Source organism: Trachemys scripta, chromosome 12 (assembly GCF_013100865.1).
Source record: "Trachemys scripta elegans isolate TJP31775 chromosome 12, CAS_Tse_1.0, whole genome shotgun sequence".
NCBI classification, from domain to species: domain Eukaryota; kingdom Metazoa; phylum Chordata; order Testudines; family Emydidae; genus Trachemys; species Trachemys scripta.
The window spans coordinates 25,807,376-25,826,473 of record NC_048309.1 but is presented as its reverse complement, the minus strand read 5'-3'; the positions used below and the strand labels follow the sequence as shown (position 1 = coordinate 25,826,473).

General features: G+C 47.2%; 1 protein-coding gene across 4 annotated transcripts in view; it reads left to right on the top strand.

The window, feature by feature from the left end:
- The first annotated feature begins 3,699 nt into the window (after positions 1 to 3,699).
- The window catches only part of TP53INP2 (tumor protein p53 inducible nuclear protein 2), a 59,830-nt gene continuing 44,431 nt past the window's right edge, over positions 3,700 to 19,098 (top strand). For 2 of the 4 annotated variants that reach the window (XR_004647812.1, XM_034787095.1), the window contains exon 1: positions 3,700 to 4,053. The gene's annotated coding sequence lies outside the window, so the exon portion shown is untranslated. The remainder of the gene's footprint in view (positions 4,054 to 19,098) is intronic. The other 2 variants (XM_034787096.1, XM_034787097.1) reach the window with 2 other exon arrangements.

The following is a 19,098-nucleotide window of genomic DNA, read 5'->3' as shown; positions in this document are numbered from 1 at the left end:
CCCCAGGGAGAGCGGGGCCGGGCAGTTTGAGCGGGCAGCCCGAGCCCTCCCCTGTCAGCCAGGGAGCCGGCAGCCCAAGCCTCGTGGAGAGCGAGCAGTTTGAGCCGGCAGCCCGAGCCCCTCCCCTGTCAGTGGGGGAGCCAGAAGCCCATGCCCCAGGGAGAGCGGGGCCGGGCAGTTTGATCCAGCAGCCCGAGCCCTCCCCGGTCAGCCAGGGAGCCGGCAGCCCGAGCCTCGTGCAGAGCGGGCAGTTTGAGCCGGCAGCCCGAGCCCCTCCCCTGTCAGCAGGGGAGCCAGCAGCCCCGAACCCCCAGCACTCCATGCGGGGTGCAGGTGGCAGCTCGGATAACCGTACTCAGAGAGTTGTTATTAATGGTTCCCAATCCTGCTGGAAAGGCGTAACGAGTGGGGTACCGCAGGGGTCTGTTTTGGGACCGGCTCTGTTCAATATCTTCATCAACGACTTAGATATTGGCATAGAAAGTACGCTTATTAAGTTTGCGGATGATACCAAACTGGGAGGGATTGCAACTGCTTTGGAGGACAGGGTCATAATTCAAAATGATCTGGACAAATTGGAGAAATGGTCTGAGTTAAACAGGATGAAGTTTAACAAAGACAAATGCAAAGTGCTCCACTTAGGAAGGAAAAATCAGTTTCACACATACAGAATGGGAAGAGACTGTCTAGGAAGGAGTACGGAAGAAAGGGATCTAGGGGTTATAGTGGACCACAAGCTAAATATGAGTCAACAGTGTGATGCTGTTGCAAAAAAAGCAAACATGATTCTGGGATGTATTAACAGGTGTGTTGTGAGCAAGACACGAGAAGTCATTCTTCCGCTCTACTCTGCTCTGGTTAGGCCTCAGCTGGAGTATTGTGTCCAGTTCTGGGCGCCGCATTTTAAAAAAGATGTGGAGAAATTGGAAAGGGTCCAGAGAAGAGCAACAAGAATGATTAAAGGTCTTGAGAACATGACCTATGAAGGAAGGCTGAAAGAATTGGGTTTGTTTAGTTTGGAGAAGAGACGACTGAGAGGGGACATGATAGCAGTTTTCAGGTATCTAAAAGGGTGTTAATAAGGAGGAGGGAGAAAACTTGTTCACCTTAGCCTCTAAGGATAGAACCAGAAGCAATGGGTTTAAACTGCAGCAAGGGAGGTCTAGGTTGGACATTAGGAAAAAGTTCCTAACTGTGAGGGTGGTTAAACACTGGAATAAATTGCCTAGGGAGGTTGTGGAATCTCCATCTCTGGAGATATTTAAGAGTAGGTTAGATAAATGTCTATCAGGGATGGTCTAGACAGTATTTGGTCCTGCCATGCGGGCAGGGGACTGGACTCGATGACCTCTCGAGGTCCCTTCCAGTCCTAGAATCTATGAATCCCTGTCCTTGTCAGGCAGGGGAAGTTTGCATCCAGGGCAGTCAGCAGGGGGCCACGCTGAACGTGGGGGGTGGTCCAAGCTAATTTGTCCCTCCCAGGGCACCTTCCTCGGCGGAAGAAAAGCTGTTTGCAAGCCAAACCAGCCAGAAGCACGTTGTAGCCAGTATGGGAGTGTTAAGGTGTCTCAGTAATTGTCCTTCTCTCTGGAGGGCTGATTTGCTTCAGTGAGTGAATCGTCTCAGTTTCTAGTTTGTTGGTTGTTAGCAGTCTCTCTCTCTGTTATTTTTATTAGAACTTTTGTACACAAGTTCAATGGATAAGTGGCTGAAAAAGGAAAGTGTAAAGAAGCTGGAATCAGCTAGTGTTTCCTCAAGTCCACACTGTGGAAAATCTAAGGCTAATGATCATGATGGTCCTGGAAAGTCACTTACAAAGAAAAGAAAAATATGACGATGATTATATAAAATATGGCTTTACATGCATTGGTGATCAAGAACATCCAAAACCACTGTGTGTGATTTGTGGTGATGTTCTAGCAAACAGCAGCCTCAAACCTTCTCTACTTCGGCGCCATTTAGAAACTAGGCATCCTGCACAACTCGACAAGCCTGTTGATTTTTTCAAGCGAAAATTAGCTGAGAAGAAAAGTGACATTACCAGTTTTATATCCAAAGCAAGTACTGATAATGAAAATGCACTTAAAGCGTCATACCACGTGAGCTACCGGGTAGCAAAAGCATCAGATGCCCGTACCATAGCAGAGAGCTTGATTGGTCCATGTATAAAAGACGTAGTTCATTGCATGCTCGGAGAAAAGGCTGCAAAAATGATTGACATGGTACCTTTGTCCAATAATATGTTGTCACGAAGAATTAATGACATGTCAAATAATGTAGAGACCACAATTGTACATAGAGTGAAAAATAGTCCATATTATGCTATACAGTTGGATGAATCAACTGATGTAGCTAATCTAGCTATTTTGCTACTGTTTGTACGTTATGTGAATGAAGGTATGGTTGAAGAAGACTTGTTGTTTTGCTGACCATTGGAAGAACGTACAACTGGAGAAGATATCTTCAATCTGACTAATGCATATTTTCAAGAAAAGGAAATAGATTGGTCTCGTTGCCTCGGCATTTGCACTGATGGGGCCACATCAATGAGGGGGAAGTATACTGGATTTGTAGCTCGAACAAAAAAGGTTGCATCAAAAGTCTCTTGGACTCATTGCAGCATCCATAGACAAGCCCTTGCAACAAAATGCATGCCAGAGGGACTGAAGGAAGTGCTGGACAATGCAGTGAAAATGGTGAATTTCATAAAATCATGGCCAACAAACTCCAGAATATTTCATGTACTTTGTAAAGAAATGGGTAGTATACACAACTGTGTGTTGGCCCTTACTGAAGTTAGATGGCTCTCAAGGGGTAAAATCCTTGTGCGCTTGTTTGAGGTTAGAACATATGTGCCTCCCTAGCTAATTATGCTCCATAACAAAGTACTAGTGCAAAGCTTCCATGAAAAAGCAACTGAAATTCAATTAAAGTGTAAAGTATCAGAGGGGTAGCCGTGTTAGTCTGGATCTGTAAAAGATCTGTAAAAAGCAACAGATCTGTAAAAAGCAACAGTTAGTTAGTCTTAAAGGTGCCACAGGACTCTCTGTTTCAATTAAAGTGGTTTCACCGTCACCTAGCTTGGGACGGGGGGAGGGAAGGTAATAAGTGCTCATATTTCAAATTGCTCAACAGTCACAAGATGGCAGGAGGCAGTTGCTTCTAAATTCAGCATCCACAACACACACACACACACACACTATGGGCACTACAACAAGGTACTGCACAAACCCTGCATTTGGCTACTGGGCTGAAATGGGAAAGCAGAGGCCACCCAGCGTGCCCCAGGTCAGACAGAGAAGGGACTCCCGTGGGGGTGGGGTGGACAGAAGGCTGCTCTCTATCCTGCCTGCAAGGGGGCGAAGGAGCAGATTCCTACGAAGCCCACTGAAGACCTGGCATTTGGGGTGGGGGGAGGCTGCTGCTGCTGCTGCGACTGCTGTTTTCCCCGAAAACAGCGTGGGGAAGGAGGCGCATGCTCAGTTCCGCACCCCCAGTCCGGATCCTGCCTTTTGCCACGCTACCGCGAGCAATCGGAAGCCCCCCATGGCCGCACCCCGGACTCCACACGGGTCCCGGCTCTCACGTGGAGCAGCTCCGGCTCTTCCCTCATCCCCTCGGAGGGGCGCAGCCTCGAAGCCCCGCCCCAACCCCGCTCTGCCTCCCATTGGCTGCTTGTCCGACGGGTTACGCCCTCTGCGGGCGGGCCCCTTTGTGACGTCACAATCAGCTGTTTGGACGTTCTAATTTCTGATCTGGTCTGAGATCAGCAGCAATAACAGAAAATAATAATAATCACCCTGAAGCCAGTGGAGGGAGGGTCCGGCCCCAACAGCAGCCGCCTACAGCTTGCAATGGTGCATATCTTCTGAGAAGAACAGACACACCACCACCACCTCCTGCATCTTTTTTTTTTAATTTCCATTTATAATGTTGATTTTAATTAAAACTACCTCACAGACTGCCTAAAGCTGGTGCTTTACGATATTTAAAAAAATCTTGTGGGTTTCTTGCGGTGTTGTTTACAAAATAATTGCTGACATTAAAGGCAAGGTAAGTGCCATCCTCTGTTCTGAAATGTGGCTGGCTAAATTCAAACTTGAGAGCTATCTCTTTGTACTGCTGGCAGTATTTTTTTTTAATTGAGTATGTTGTTTACGTTTTTAAGATCTCTCTCTGCATTGAATGGGTTGTGTGTGTGTTAAAATCTCGGTGTGAGGGTGTATTAAGATTTAAGAGCCATCTATTTTCTCCTTGGTGTGTGATTTAAGGTCCCTTTGTATTTAGCTGGCTGTGTGCAGGCAGGAACATCTCTTTGTGTTTTAGTACGTTGTGTGCATTATGATTTGATGTGGCTGTTGGGTAGAAGGGAGAACAGAGCTCACTACCTTCTTGGGGAGACTATTAGCTATGAAGAGAGGTTGGTCTTTTGTTGTTTTTACACATCAGCCCTGGCCTGGAATGACCAGGGTGAAAAAAACAGTAATTTTGGATCTGGAGAGAGGTTCCTACTTACTTCAACCACACAAGAGTCTGTCTCTCTCTCTCCTTGGCTTGCCAATAATGAGAGGGGGGGAGGGACATAATGTCGAGGCAGGTTTGTGAGAGCATATGGTCCCAGTTCAACCCCAATCCTTCTAACTACCTAAAATGGTGATGTTGCTTGGATTTGGTACTAAACAAAAGACATACGAGGTCGCCAAAAAGAATGCACTGGGAGGACTCGGGCTCCGGCTGGTGTATTCCTCTCTTTCCAGCGCCTATGCAGGAAGAGCCATTTGTCTCGAGTCCCTTTTGCCACAAGCAGTGGGGTATAAATTAGTACAGCTCACGCAGAGAAGGGGATGTGAGCAGAGAGCCCGTCTAGGTCATAGCAGGCGAATGGAAAGTGTACATGCTAATTAACGGCAGATCAGAGGGGTGATGTGCTGCGGCTGCTGCTTTGACTCAAACTGTTTCTCTGAGGCAGAGACAGAGGCTTATGCTGAGACGATCCAAATCGGGCCTGTCTCTGTTCGGCTAATACTCTTCTCTCCAGCAGGCGTTTACAGTGAATGGGCAAAGCGAAGTTGGTGCCTGGTTTGTTTCCTGATCAATTTCCCATTTCCTCCCTCCCGGCTCTCCCCACCCCCACTCCTTCACTGCAGGGTTAGCGTGTCTCGCTTGCATGAGCAAGAGCGTGAATTGCACCAGATCCGCTCGGGCTTTAGCAACTAAGCCGGCCTAGGGAAGGACAGAGGCTGTCCAGCCCCGTAGTGTGGGCACAACGGGGCTGGGTGTTTGTCCTACACCATCTACCCTTCTTTGGAAACGGACAGTGGTTCCAAGGAGGGTGGCTCCTGGCTCTCCTCCTCTTCGAGAACATAAATAGGAACAAAGCCCCGGTTCCTGGAAGGGGGGGGGAAATCTTCCCCCCCCCGCGTCTGCAGAAAAAACAACTGGTGGCCAGTTGTACCGCTCTGGTCAATACCCCCTTGTCTCTAGTTGTTTGTTTCTCCACCAACGGATTAAGATTAAAGGTGGATCTCTATTCCCATTGGCTCCCTGGGATTGGAAGCCTGTGGTGACGTACGCGTGATTTGCATATGACATTGAAACGTCACCCAGGCCAGCCCGCCTCCACAACACATATTGAAGTTGTCCTCTTTTGACCTGTGCTGAGGGAGGTAATGTGCTCAGTGCTGGTCTGCAGCACATTCCTTTGACAGCTTTGTAGGCAAAAGACAGTCGGTAATATTTTTATCTTTGCCTTACTGAGCAAGGCAAGGTCAGGCTACTCAACTGAATAAGGCTAAGCAAGGGGAGGAAATATTAATGCTCACCTTTGCTCTAGGAAGTTATCCTTAGTGGTAGCTGCACTGCTAGCCAGAACGTGGAGGTTGCTTCACTGAGCTATATTAATAGCTATATATAATTTAGTATTGACACATGCAGATTAGCATGCCTAACCTATTTTTTTCATACCATTAAGATGACAAAACGTTCAACTAGGCCATAGTAGTTGAGTGAAATGAAATACTAGGGCTGGATAAAAATGTTCCACATTAAATATAATTTAATACCTAATCAATAATGCAGATCCCAGCTTGCTCCATTAACTAGAAAAAATAAATAGGAAAGTTATTTTAGTGATATGGCTGCTCCATAAATATTTCTAATGGGGGAGGGGAGAGAAAATACTTTAAACTTGAGTAAGTCTGAAACTCAAAAACTTTTTTAGATCAAAACTTTCAAATGCATCCCATGCAAAACTGGTGTAATACCTTTATAATAAGCTATTTGGACTGGAAATGCTGCCATCACGAAATGCTAGTTACAGATTTATTTAAGCTAAATCCCGTACATCCCATATTACTGAAGTTTTGACTAGTTAGATTTTTAGACCCGGATTCAACAAAGCACTTAAGCAAATGCATGAAGTCCCATTAACTTCAGTGGGATTTAGGCATAGGCTTAAATGCTCCATTGAAGGTCCTGGTGTCCTTCATGTTAGGCCTTAGCAGATTGACAGATGCAAATACCGGCACTGGCATGGTGAAGTGTATGCTACAACCCTCTCTGCACTATGGAAGTTTACAAGAACAGCAACAAATCTCACTGTTCAGCTGAACTTGTGTTAGACGCACATCAGCCCTACTGCAGGCAAATTCTGGCTGCTGGACCTGTTCTTACCACTTGCTTTTCAGGTGGTTAGAAATGTCAGAAGTCATTAGATCATAGTCTACTCTAGGGGCCAGATTTTCATAAGGGCTGAGCAGTCAGCAGCGTCCTTTAAGTCACCTACATTAACTGTCCAGAGCAATGGAAGCTGCGAGATGCTGAGCCTCTGAAAATCTGGCTCTAGTTGTGGGTTCTTAGCAATGGGGAGGGGGAGTCTAGCTTCAGTTCACCAGTGCTAGAACTAGTGGAAGCCCTAAGATAAGGAGTGCGGGGAATCATTTTGTAAATTTCCCCACAGTAGACAGAATCTAAGGGGTAGATGCACCCCCCACTCAGAGCCCAAACCAAGGCCTAGATGCTATTTAAGCCTAGGGAGATTAAAGCATTGTCCCTGCTACAAGAAATACCCACCGCTGACCGTGCACGTCAATAATGGGTGCAGCTGAACAGGTATTGACCATGGTTTTCTGCAAGCATAGATAAGGGCATTCTGTGTATCAGAAGCCATGATTAAAACTTGTGTGGGGCTTTGTGTTCTGCCCAGGGCCAGGGGTGAGTTTCACCCAATTCCTTCCCTTCCTTAAAAAGCTCTCCTTTTCTACAATACCTACAAACAAAAAACTTGACAATGGTTAGGCCACTGGTGTACTGGGACTACAGCCTATCAAACTGACCAATATTGTCTCGGTGTTTTCTTGTGTTCCGCCATCAGCCGGTCTCCATCTGTTGGATGATATTTAGATTATAAACTCTTTGGGGCAGGAACTGTCTTTTTGTTCTGTTTGTACAGCACCTCACACAATGGGGACCTGGTTCATGATTAGGGCGCCTCAGTGCTCCAGTAATACAATAATCTAGTTTATAATTCTGCCACATTTAGTCTCAGACATATTTAAAAAAAAAAAAAAAAAAAACACTTTGCCCTTCAATAAGTTTTCCCTCCACTCTTCCCAATAGCAGCAGAGAGACCTGCTTAAAAAAAAAAAATCCAATTGTCACAGTAAACATTCCATGGTTTACATCAAAATCTCTGAATATCTGAATGAATGTATGAGATGCCAGCAGTTTTAGTTTGAGGAATAATTTTGCACTAACATCCAGTGCTTGCAGCCAAGAGTAAAGACCTCGGAGTTCTAATAAATTATTTCTTTGGCCCTGATCCTAAAATAAGCTCGGCCCAGGCAGATCAACCATGCAACCCACAGAGCCCTAACTGAGCGCTGTGCAGATACAGGACTCCAACACCATGGTGCTCATTGTAGGATTGAGGCCTTTGTATTTTGAAAGTAAAATGTTCCAGATTAGCATTCAGTCTTATGGTTTTAAAAATTAGCAATTGGCCTGTTCATCCCTTGATAAACATATATACAGGTACTCCTATTAATATTGTTACATATCTGCATCAAAAGGAGACCAAGGTGGCTTCAAAAAATCCACATGCTAAACCATGGTGCTTTTGTATATCCCAGCCTGTTGAAACAAAGCCCAGACTTCTGGGTAATGTCTTGAAGTCTACTCTTGACTTTTCTCCACATACAGCATGTAATGTGTTAAATTTATCCTCAGTGAAGTGCCACTGACTCCAATGGATTTATATCAGGGACAAATTTGACCCATTGGGTGTTGCTTTCAGCAAAGCTGTCTTCACTGTGGGAGTTGCAGTGTATTTGTATGCCTGGGGTTTGTACTTCTCTCAACTTCTCACCCATGAGAGCAAGAAAACCCTTGTGTCCACTTCAGTGACAGAACAAAGCCCATCAACTTCAGTGAGGTGTTGAGACAGGATTCTTAAAGGGATGCTGCCAAGCATAACATTTTTTGAGAGAGTGGAAAAAAACCCACACTTTTCCTTCTCTCCACCACAAGTTACTTAGAGTGTTATTTTGTCACCTGAAATAGCTATAAAACCCATGTATGATGTATGTTTGCTGCATTTCACTCAGCTTGGAGAATGAAACTAGATAGTTTCATTTTTCTGGTTCTCCTGCACAATGCCTGAGTGCCTTGGTCCACAGTATGTGAGCAATCAAAGCAAAAGTAGTCTTCTCCACTGAATGTAAAACTTACTGATAAAAACCATTTTTCTTCATATTAGATTTCCCAACTACAGAGCACCTCTTCAGCATTTAATAACTGATAAGGCCCCGAGCCTGAATTCAATCTTCACAGACCGACCCTTGAGCCCAAGTGACATGCCACTGGAGTCGATGGCTCTACATAGGTCCTAATCCTGCAATTGGCTAACTTTGAGCATCAATTAACATGGACAAAGTTCCCTTTGGGGAATGCATTAATGGATTTAGTTCACTGTTAGTTGGCAGCCACATATAGACACTGGGCTTGATCTGCAGAGATTTTTTTTTTTTTTTTTAAATGATGGATTAAATGCACTAACCCAGCCTTGCAAAGCTGCTCTGAAGATTTACGAGCCCAGGAACAAGGTCTGCTCCCCCACCCTTTGCTCTGAAGATTGATGTTAATGAAGATATTGATATGTCACTCATCCATCCAAAAAACTCATTACTGTCTGGGTGACCACAATGTTGGAAGGCTGCATACAGCTCCTCACCCTATATTTTTTGCTAGAGCAATAAACTTAAAATGTGTATTGCATCCCCTCCAGTGGCTATTAGGATAACAGCCTTACTACTGTTGCCATATAATGGAGTTTTTCCTTTAGCTAATGGTGTTTAGAGGTGTGTGCCGTGGTGTCAAAGGTCCCATGCTCAAATGCTGCTGCTGACCTATGACTGTGGGTGATGCTAGCACATCTGTGTTTTAAGAGCTATGGGGTTTATATATTTCCAAAAACTATCTGCCTAAGAATCCTGGTCTAGTTAACATCTTGGGATTGTGACATTTCTTTCATTGCACAGCATTTTCCAAGAATAGGATGATTATAGACACCAAAGGAAGGAATTATTTGTTTGTCTTTTTTGTAGAACTAGCTGAAAATAGCATTTCCCAAGAGCATCAGCGGAATGCGCTTGATTTGTGCCTCCAATGCATGATAGTGACGCCTGTATGGGGTATTCTTAGCTCCGCTTAGGAAGAATGTAGTGTTTGTCGTCAGTCCCTGTCCTGCTGTGTAGTATTTATGGAAAGTTTCTGGGATCATGGTGCCATTTTCTGAGTAGTATTACAGCCTGCGATTCTAGATCTCCTGCCCCTGTTAGCTACAAAGGAACAGACTCCTACTCCTAGCTTCAGCAGGATTCCTATGCATCAGAGGTCTTTGTTGCCATTCCTTTCTCCTATTCTTAGCTTCTAGGGCTATTTGCGGAGACAGTGATTCACAAAACAAAGCTAATTATATATGCAGATTATGGGGAAAAAATAGTTAAAGCCTTTAAACAAACTCTTATTTGAATCTGTTTAAGTGCTTAAAAATATGGAATGGTTGGACTTTTCAGAAGAGTGATGACAAACTTAACCCTTAAGAAGCAAGTTTATCCTTAAGGGGGTGTCATTTGAAGACTGTCTACTTTCCACAGGGTGTCTGGCCACTGGGGATTGCTGTAGCAGGGAAGAAGTAGCCTCTTGGTGCTGGAAACTGAGGATGGGTCGGGATTTAGAATTCTGACTGGTCCTCTTCCTTCTGTTGGGGACGCTCCAGTTGGCCCACCTTCCTCTGCTGGCAGTTTCAGAATCAGTCTTCAGGGTGGGGGCCAACCTGGGGAAAAGGCAGTACTGACTGGAGAACAACCTATACAAAACCTTGGAAAATTCTGCATGGGATTAGGGGAGTGGGAGGTGGAGAGGAGAAAAACCCAGAGGAATTTATAATCCAAGTGTCAGCCAAAATGTTGTACCACAGTGACTACTTGCTCATATGCAGGAGAACTGGGTGTTTCTTCTGCATATAGCAAGTTGCTGCTTTGGGGCTTGAGGTTGATGTTTCACAGATGGCAGCTTGTATCACACAGAACTTGGTGGCACCAGCCACATCTGTGTTTGATTTCCCCCCCCCCCCCCCCCTCCAGCCCAAACAAAACAAAGCTTTTGTCCATTCATGCAGCACAGTGTAGTCCCCTAGCTGTCAGACTGTGAGCAGATGTCCCCTACCCAGGGTCATCCACAGATAGTCTGAACTGTCACTCCATGGCTAGCTTCCTTTGCAACTCAGAAGGAGGAGTAGATTTGTGTACAATCCCTAGACCCTACTTCACACCAGGACTAGGGTGACCAGATGTCCTGATTTTATAGGGACAATCCCAATTTTGGGGTCTTTTTCTTATCTAGGCTCCTCTTACCCCCGACCCTCTGTCCCGATTTTTCGCATTTGCTGTCTGGTCATCCTACACCAGGACACTTTGCTCCTAGACTCAAGGAAGTGATGCACAGACAGGGCTAAGGCCAGACCATGCTCGCCTAGCCAAGTGATGGATGCTGTCCCAAGCATACAGGAGTCTGCAAACCTCCAAAAAACTGCACAGGTGTTTTCCCTGGGTGCCCTACAAAGCGCTCCACAAAGCAGCTGTGGGGTTCTGTTAAGAGGGAAGAGTTTGTGGGGAGTTTATTACTGTCTTTTACACCGTGTTAAACACTAGAACTGGTTGGAAAGAATTGGCGGGTGGTGGGGATGGAATCTTTCCCTGTGGAAAGTTTGACTTTTGATTGGGGAAAAGAAAAAAAAAGTCAAAAATTAGAACTGTCCATTTGGGAATTGCCATCATAGTGCCTCATGGAAGTTGTAGTTCATGCTCCCATTCTCCTCTGTATGCTGGCCTCAGTGATATAACTGCATCTCCCATGCTATGCCACTGTGTCCCCTTTTAGGGAAGATTCCACACCCCCACCTTTAATTTCAGTTAGATGGTTGTAGGTTTTGCAGTTGCCAAATGCTGTTAAACCATGTTGTACCCCAGAATTGGCTACATTTCACTGGTGGGTGCAATGATTCCTGCCTATCTACCTGGAGACAAGAGACGGTCATTACTCTGAACATTGGAGTGGACAAAGCATCTAAGACCATCTATATTACAAGAACTGACTCCAGGGACAGTCTTAGATGCAACTTACTGCTGGGTCCCGTCTACACTATCTCCACAACTGGGTTAAAAACCCCAGACAGTCCAAGGCTTACATCTCATTATGGAGAGCAGTAAGGGCCCCTCACTCCCGTCTACATTATTTTTAACCAGGGACCCTAGTGTAAGCGGGGGAATGGTCCCGCTATTGTGGGGAACTTTCCTGGCTTCTGCACTACCCCGGTGAAGAGGGCTAGCGAAAGGATCCAAGTCCTCGCTCCCACTTCCTTTACCCAGAGGCCTCCCTGCCCTTGAGGACTTCCCTTCCACTCTCCTGTCTGGCAGAGTCCTTATAAACCCCGACAAGGCTGGGCCCAGGATTCCTGGGGGGCTCGACCCCCAACCCTGCGGTGGTCACCCAGGACAGGGGCTAGGGTGTCCCCACTCCGGGGTACTTTTTCTGCACTGGGCACCTCCCTGACCCACTGATCATTTCATACAATTTAAAGCAAATACAAGTTGTTTAATTAACAATTAATTTTAAAAAAAGAATAAGGAAAAATGGGAAAGGTTAGAGGAAAACACATCACCCTGCTCTGTGGCAGGGAACATTACAACCAGTGTCTCTGGAACGTCAGGGCAGTTCAATCTGTTCCTTGTAGGTCCCAGGCCTCCTTCTCAGGCCCTGTTTGTGCTGCAGAGACGCTGTGGATTGGACACTTGCTCTGGCGGTGGCCACACGCTCTCAGGGTCTAGGTGGCAGGACCCTTTTTCCCCAGCGTCGCCCCCGCCCGGTCGGGGTTATGATCCCCCTGCAAGTCTGGCCTGCAAGGCCTCTTGGCTGAGGCGTCTCCCTGTGCTGGGCCCACTGCCCAGGGTCCCCCTCACTCTCCCCAGCTGCTCACCGCACTCGGACTGCACACGGCTCCGGACTGCCCCAGCCCCAGCTCCGGACTGCTCCAGCCTCAGCTCCAGCTCCGGACTGCTCCAGCCCCAGCTCCAGCTCCACTCTGCCTCAGCACGGCTGCTGCTGCTGCTCTGCCTTCAGCTCCCTGGGCTGCTTCTCTGGCCTCTCTGGCTCTGGTTGCTGCAGCTCTGCTCCCAGGACAGCTCTGCTCTGCAGGCTGCTTCTGTGACTCTGCTCCCAGCTCTGACCTGCTTCCTGGCTGCTTGTCTGGCCCCTCTGGCTCTGGTTGCTACAGCTCTGGTCCCAGGGCAGGTCTGCTCTCTCCGGGCTGTGCTCTGGCTTTTGGGGCTGCAACTCTGCTTCCAGCAGCTTAGCTCGGGCCCCTGCCCTCTCCTTAGCTCGGCCCCACTCTGTCTGACTCAGGCCATTCCAGTTTCCACGGAGGACGGGACCCACCCTGGCCTCCTGACTCTCTGATTAGCCTGCCCGCCCTGTCAATCAGGCTGATCTGGAGCATTGGCCTCTCCCCATTGCCCCTGGGGACTGTCAGTCTCAGGCTCCTGATTTGCCATCGACCCTTCCCCTTTCAGTGCTGGGAGCTAGCCAACCAAAACACCCCACTGAATGTTAGTAAGGGGGCAACAGTCCCCTTACACTAGCTTTTTTCTGTTAGTGGGGCCAAGTTTTTTTAAAATCCAGATAAATGATTGACAGACAAAGCAATTCTCTAACTACTTTAGCACAGGCCTTTTTATTTCCCTGCGTGCTGCTGCAATCAGCGGCTACCATTGCAAACAATGGATTGGCGGAACATTTCTAAGAGCCCGAGAAGCAGTGTGTCTGCACCTTTGCTGGATGCACTGCAGATGTGAGGGGGGCAATTGGCGGGTTACTCTTTAGCCATGAAGACAGCTGCTAGCTGCCCACCAGCCTTGGCAAATGCTGAGTTGATCCCCTAGGAAGGGAATGTTTTCTGTGAATGGCTGGGTGGTTTATGGCACAAAGTGCTAATCATGTTGGACAAGAGCCACTGATTGTAGGGCATGGGGAAACAGCCTGATCCTGCCTCCCTTGGAGTTTTGCCATTGATTTTAGTGGGACTGGGCTCTCGGCCCATGTTAAGATCAAAGGTCATGCCAGCCCTTGTACAGAGAGCTCTCTCTCTCTACTACAGATGCAGACATAGCAGTTTTCAGACCAAAGTGCATTTCACAAGCTATCCATACAGGACTGTCCCCCAGCTCTGAAATGCAGCTGCCTCTAGGATGAAGGGCAGCAGTCAGTGAGCTACAGTCGTGCAAGTAGAATTCAATTCTTACTGGTATGCTGCTCCAGCATGGGGGAGAGGGGACATGACCTCCCCATATGATCCCACTCCAGGGCCCCGTGCTCTCCCCCTCCCATGTTACCTGGGGTGGGGGGCGCTCCCAATGGGTGAACAAGGCACAGCTGCTGTGTGGGCTGCTAAGAGAAGAGGAGGACTTGGTCTCTGGAACAATAGCTGGCTCACAGAGTCACACCTGCTTTGGGAATTGCCAGCAGAAGAGCTTCAAACCAGCTCCCTCTGACAACAGAGAATATTTTTTTCAGCCACACTGGCAACCGAGCCTCACGCCGGCGGCTCCCCTGGCATGGCTGTACCGCCCCCAGCCCTTCCATGCAGCTGCATCTCCTGAGTCCTGTCCGGGGTCTGTGCAGCAGCCCCGCCGGAGGACAGTGCTGGGGTGGCTGGGGGGAGAACGAGAGTAGGGGCGGTACAGCTGCATCAGAGGAGCTGCCAGCATGGGGTTCTGCTCCTTTCGCCGCTGCGGTTTCCAGGAGCACCCTGAACCGCAGGGCTCTCCTGGGAACTGAAGGGGTGAAAGGAGCGGAACATGGGGCTGCTGGGTGGCCCCATGTGGGCAGCTCCTCTGGTGTGGCTGTACCACCCCCTAGCCTCATGCCCCCCCTTTCCCCCCGCCCAGCACTGTCCTCCGGTAGGGCTGCTGTACAGACCCCAGACAGGAGACCCAGGCACACAGCTGCGTGGAAGGGCTGGGGGCAGTACAGCCGCACCGGAGGAGTGGCCGGCGTGGGGCCACCCGGCAGCCCCATGTTCTGCTCCTCCTGTGCCTTTCTGGTACGCTGTACCGGCTATAAATAGCTTATTGGTACAGCGAACTGTACCGCCCTACTTGCACCACTGGTGGGCAGTACCGGCAAAAGTGCAACAATCACACATGACACAAACATGCCCGGAAGTGTCCTTCACTAAGCATGACCCTTGTGCATTCTTTACAGTAAGCCTTGAATGACCGAGCTTGGCACCAGCTATGCCTGATGTTGCAACAGGAGTAGAAACAACATGTTGGCCAAGGACACCCAGGCAACCCTATCTCTTATGAAAGGCCTTTCAGGCCCTTATCTCTCTGTGCAGGAGAGATAAGGATCTCAGTTTGAGGTTTCACTTAGGCGATCATCAACTAGATGGAATTCAGTTTCTCTGCCTTGGAAGGCTGTAGGCCTGAACTGCCTCTGAAAGCCCAAACCTGAGATTCCAGAGTATGTAAACATTTCAGACCTGCTCCCTAGGCAACTGAGCCCTCCCCAAGTCATTCTGCATTATCTTGTAGGACATCCCCTGGATTACACTATGTAAGATTGGCAGGCCCCTTAGGAGGTCTTCACATAAAGAGGAACCTGTTGCTGTAAGTGCCTTTCGTTAACTACTTCCCCCTTCCATTCATTGTGGAGGTTCATAGATGGAGGTAGGGAGCAGGAAATGGAGCTGGTTTTGAAAGGAACCTGCTCACCCATAAAGTAGTAACTAGTCTGCTAACGGTGGGCATGTTTTCACTGCAGAAGTAACCCTGATGGCTGGCACCTGATTAACTGAGCTTAAGTGTGAGCAGCCACACTGTAAAGTCCTACCCCGGTTACCAGTACCGCACTCCCCCATCTGTTATTAGGACTCCTGGGGACAGGGCTGATGAAAGGGGGACAACTGTACTAGGGCCCCAAGCTAAGACCCCCCCCTCAAAACCATATAAGTCTGTGTAAATAAAGTGCAGTGGGGGAAGTGGGCCCCAGCTTTCTCTCAATGGGCCTGCCTGGGGGCATATCCCATTGGTCTTTGCATTGAAGTAAGCTCAGCAGCTGAATTGTCAGCTAATTAGCCTGTTTGCCTGGGCCCAAGTGGAATTATGGGAAGGCTCTGGAGGACTATCAGAACTTGAGTGATTTAGTTTGTGTCCTCCATGCAAAGTGAAAGCTCGAGCTGGGCCAAAAGCACCACCAAATCTGTGTGAGAGGGTGGTGTGTGGGGAAGGAGGAGGGCTCAGCAGCAACTCCCAGGTTTACTCTGCAGTGAAGACAAACCTTGTGTATGTAGAAGTGGCCGTACTAGTGCCCCATCTTCTCTCCTTGTGTTTATTTTGCTTTAAGTTCGGGTAGTTGTAACAAACCATATGGTTCTAAGTCCTTCAGGCAAGGAGTGGAGACCTACTCACCAGGGGGATTCCCTGACTCCATGTGGGAAAGGAGCAAGTTGGAGGACTTAAGTGTTCAACTCTAGCTTGGAAAACCATAGTTAGGTGCAGAACTCAGAAGCCCCTCCACCAGGTGTGTAGCCAGGGTTTTTAAGGGCCCCTTACAGACAAACTGAGGAAACAGTTTGCAGCTCTCTCTATCATCCAGTGGCTCAGAATAAAACACTTGGTGAGGGAGTGAGGTGGGGCACTGTCACTTTAAGACTCAAGTAGCATGTCACTGCTATCCCACCTTCCCAAAAGGGGGAACCAGTCGATAGCAATTTCTGAGGGTGTTGCTTAGTTGGGCAGGCTCCATAAGAATAAGCCAAAGGCCTCCCTATTTTTCCTTTTGCTATGAGCCAGGCCTGGTGACTATCCTCATACAACCCCTTATTTCATGCTAGCAAGACCCCTGTCAAGCCAATATACAATTAACACCATGAGGGCCAATTCATCAGCTGGTTTAAGTCAGGAGAGCTCCACTGAAGTCAGTGGCATTACACTGATTTACAACAGCTGGAGATTTGGCCCAGAGTCTGTATTCCCATTAGTAAGAACCCCTTGTGCCCTTACTGAAATCTGTCTTCCACTGGACACACCGACTGGTTCATTGTTCCAGGATTGCCTACACAGGGTTTGCCTATTGTTGGGTTGCTCATGGCGAGCACTGGGCTACTGTTAATTATTAAACACTTGTGAAGACATCGTTCCATGGCCTTTGACAACAGATAAGAAAAAGCAATTTTGGGGCATACTAGACCTAATTGTAGCTGCCTAGCTGGTAAAGGTAATAGCTTCAGGAATATAGAGCCTTGGACAGTGGCTAAAGCAGGGGTCTGAGAGCCAAGAATTTTAGTTTCAGGCACTGCCAAACTCCCTATGTAACTTTGGACATCCAACTTAACTTATCTGTGCCTCATTCCTCCCTTTACCACCTGAGAAACAGGGATACCACTTCCCCGCTTGGAGGAAGGTTGAGCATCAGTTAAAGTCTAGACTCGAGTGTTTTATTTTTAATATATATATATAGAAATTATTTCCATTATACACTCTGATGGCCTAGTTTATAACTCAGCCCTAAAATTCACACACAGGCAAGAAACTTGCTATCTTGGGGGGCAAATCTGTGAGCAAGGTGCAGACTTTAGAGCAACAAAAGAGAAGGTCTGTGCTTTCAAACACTCTTCCATTCTAGGATCTCAGAAAACTCCTGGATTCTTTAAACCAGAATGCTTTGGGCTACTAGTCTGGTGTTTCCAGAGAGGCCATATAGAGCTGTGTTGCTTCTTACAAAAACCTGGATAAGATTGCCCCTTCGCCATGGTATACAAGTGCATTTCGTTTTTATTCCAGCAATGGACTTGTTTTAGATGCATTTCACATCACGGCAAATTATAAGGCAAGAGACTGCCTCCTACTTTAGGCTCTGATTCAACAATGTACTTAAGCACATGCTTATCTTTAAGAATATGCTTAAGTTGATCCCTATTTAGCAAAACACTTCAGCCCATGTTTAAGTTCTGCTGAGGCCAATGCTCATGCCTCAGTGCTTTGCTGAAGTAGGGCCCTTGTAAATTAACTGGAAGGGGACCACCAGACTCCTCCTCTTTACAGGCTCGACCTGGCTCTCCACCCCCCTCTTCCTCTTGCAGGGCCAGTTAGTTTTCAGTAGATTGCAGAATGGGCCAGACATTAAGTTTGTATGTTGTTCTGCAGCAAAGATCAATTAAAAAAAAAAAAAACCCCTATGACTGCAATTCAATATGGGACAATTGCCAAGGGAAGTCCACGTGTAGGCCTAAAACATTGTCAGTGACCTTATAACTTAGGCCACTTTCACAAACAGTGTAATTTAAGGACACAGCAACAACCTTGGCCCTGGTGTCCCTTGTTATCAACCAAATTCAACCCAGGTGTAACACCTCTGAAATGGAGTTACACCAGGGATCAATTTGGACTTATACATATATGTATGTACAAACACTATGTTGTTTAACAGTGAAGGCAGCTCAAGATAAACAGCCAACAACATAAGCAGAAAAGAACCTAAGCAACCAACAGTTACATTCTGTTGTATAGTCAACAAAACACCTAACCTGTGACAATTTATAGAATGCTTATGACCAGGTCCTCATCCTACTTATACCAACTGAGGATCTGGCCCCTAACCCTTTCATCATATTTGTTTTAGATCTCCTTCCCTCCTGATCTGTTTTGTTAATTAGAAGGAAAAATCTTAAGATTTAGAGAGCAATTTAATTGGAGTGAGAGAGAGAACTAAATTCTCTCTCTCACCCCCCCCCCCCCAAATAGGGTTGCCAATCCTTCAGGATTGTCCTTGAGTCTCCAGGAATGAAAGATCATCATGTGATGAAGCCTCCAGGAATACATCCAACCTAAATTGGCAACCCTGTGTGTCACATCAGGCCATAGATTGGGCTGTGTTAGTCCTAAACTTTCTGTACAACTTGCTCACATGACAGATGTTGTGCAAAGAGACATGATAAAGTTCCAGTGCTGTATTGCTAGAAGAAGGCACACAGTTCCATGGTAAAATTCAACTGACTTCTGCTCTTGGCAACATGTGCATTTAGCAAATGTAGACACATTCATGAGCATTCAGATGACTGGCTGATGGAATCTAGTACCTGCCATGCTGTAAAGGGGAGCCACCCACATTAAGATGTTGTATCAAAACCATGGCAACTCAGGAATGATCACTCAGATCTTCCAATGCTGCTGTTGATGGGACCTCAGATCCTCCTGCTCCAAAAGCACAGCCCCCCAGCGACTCTCTATTAGTGTAGGGCCTCTGACACACAGCTGAGCTGTTCTGGTTCCATCCAGCAGAAGTCATCAGGGCACATATGCACTAGCCAGTTAAAGCAGTAAACTTAAAATATATATATAAATAAAGATTGCTGGATCTGCAGAGAAATTAGAGCAATTTATGGGCTCAATTATGAAGTGGGCTCACAGATGCCAATATAAACTCCCAGAGAGCCCCAGTATCATGGCAATGGTGGATCTCATGCACTAGGAACCATTTAGC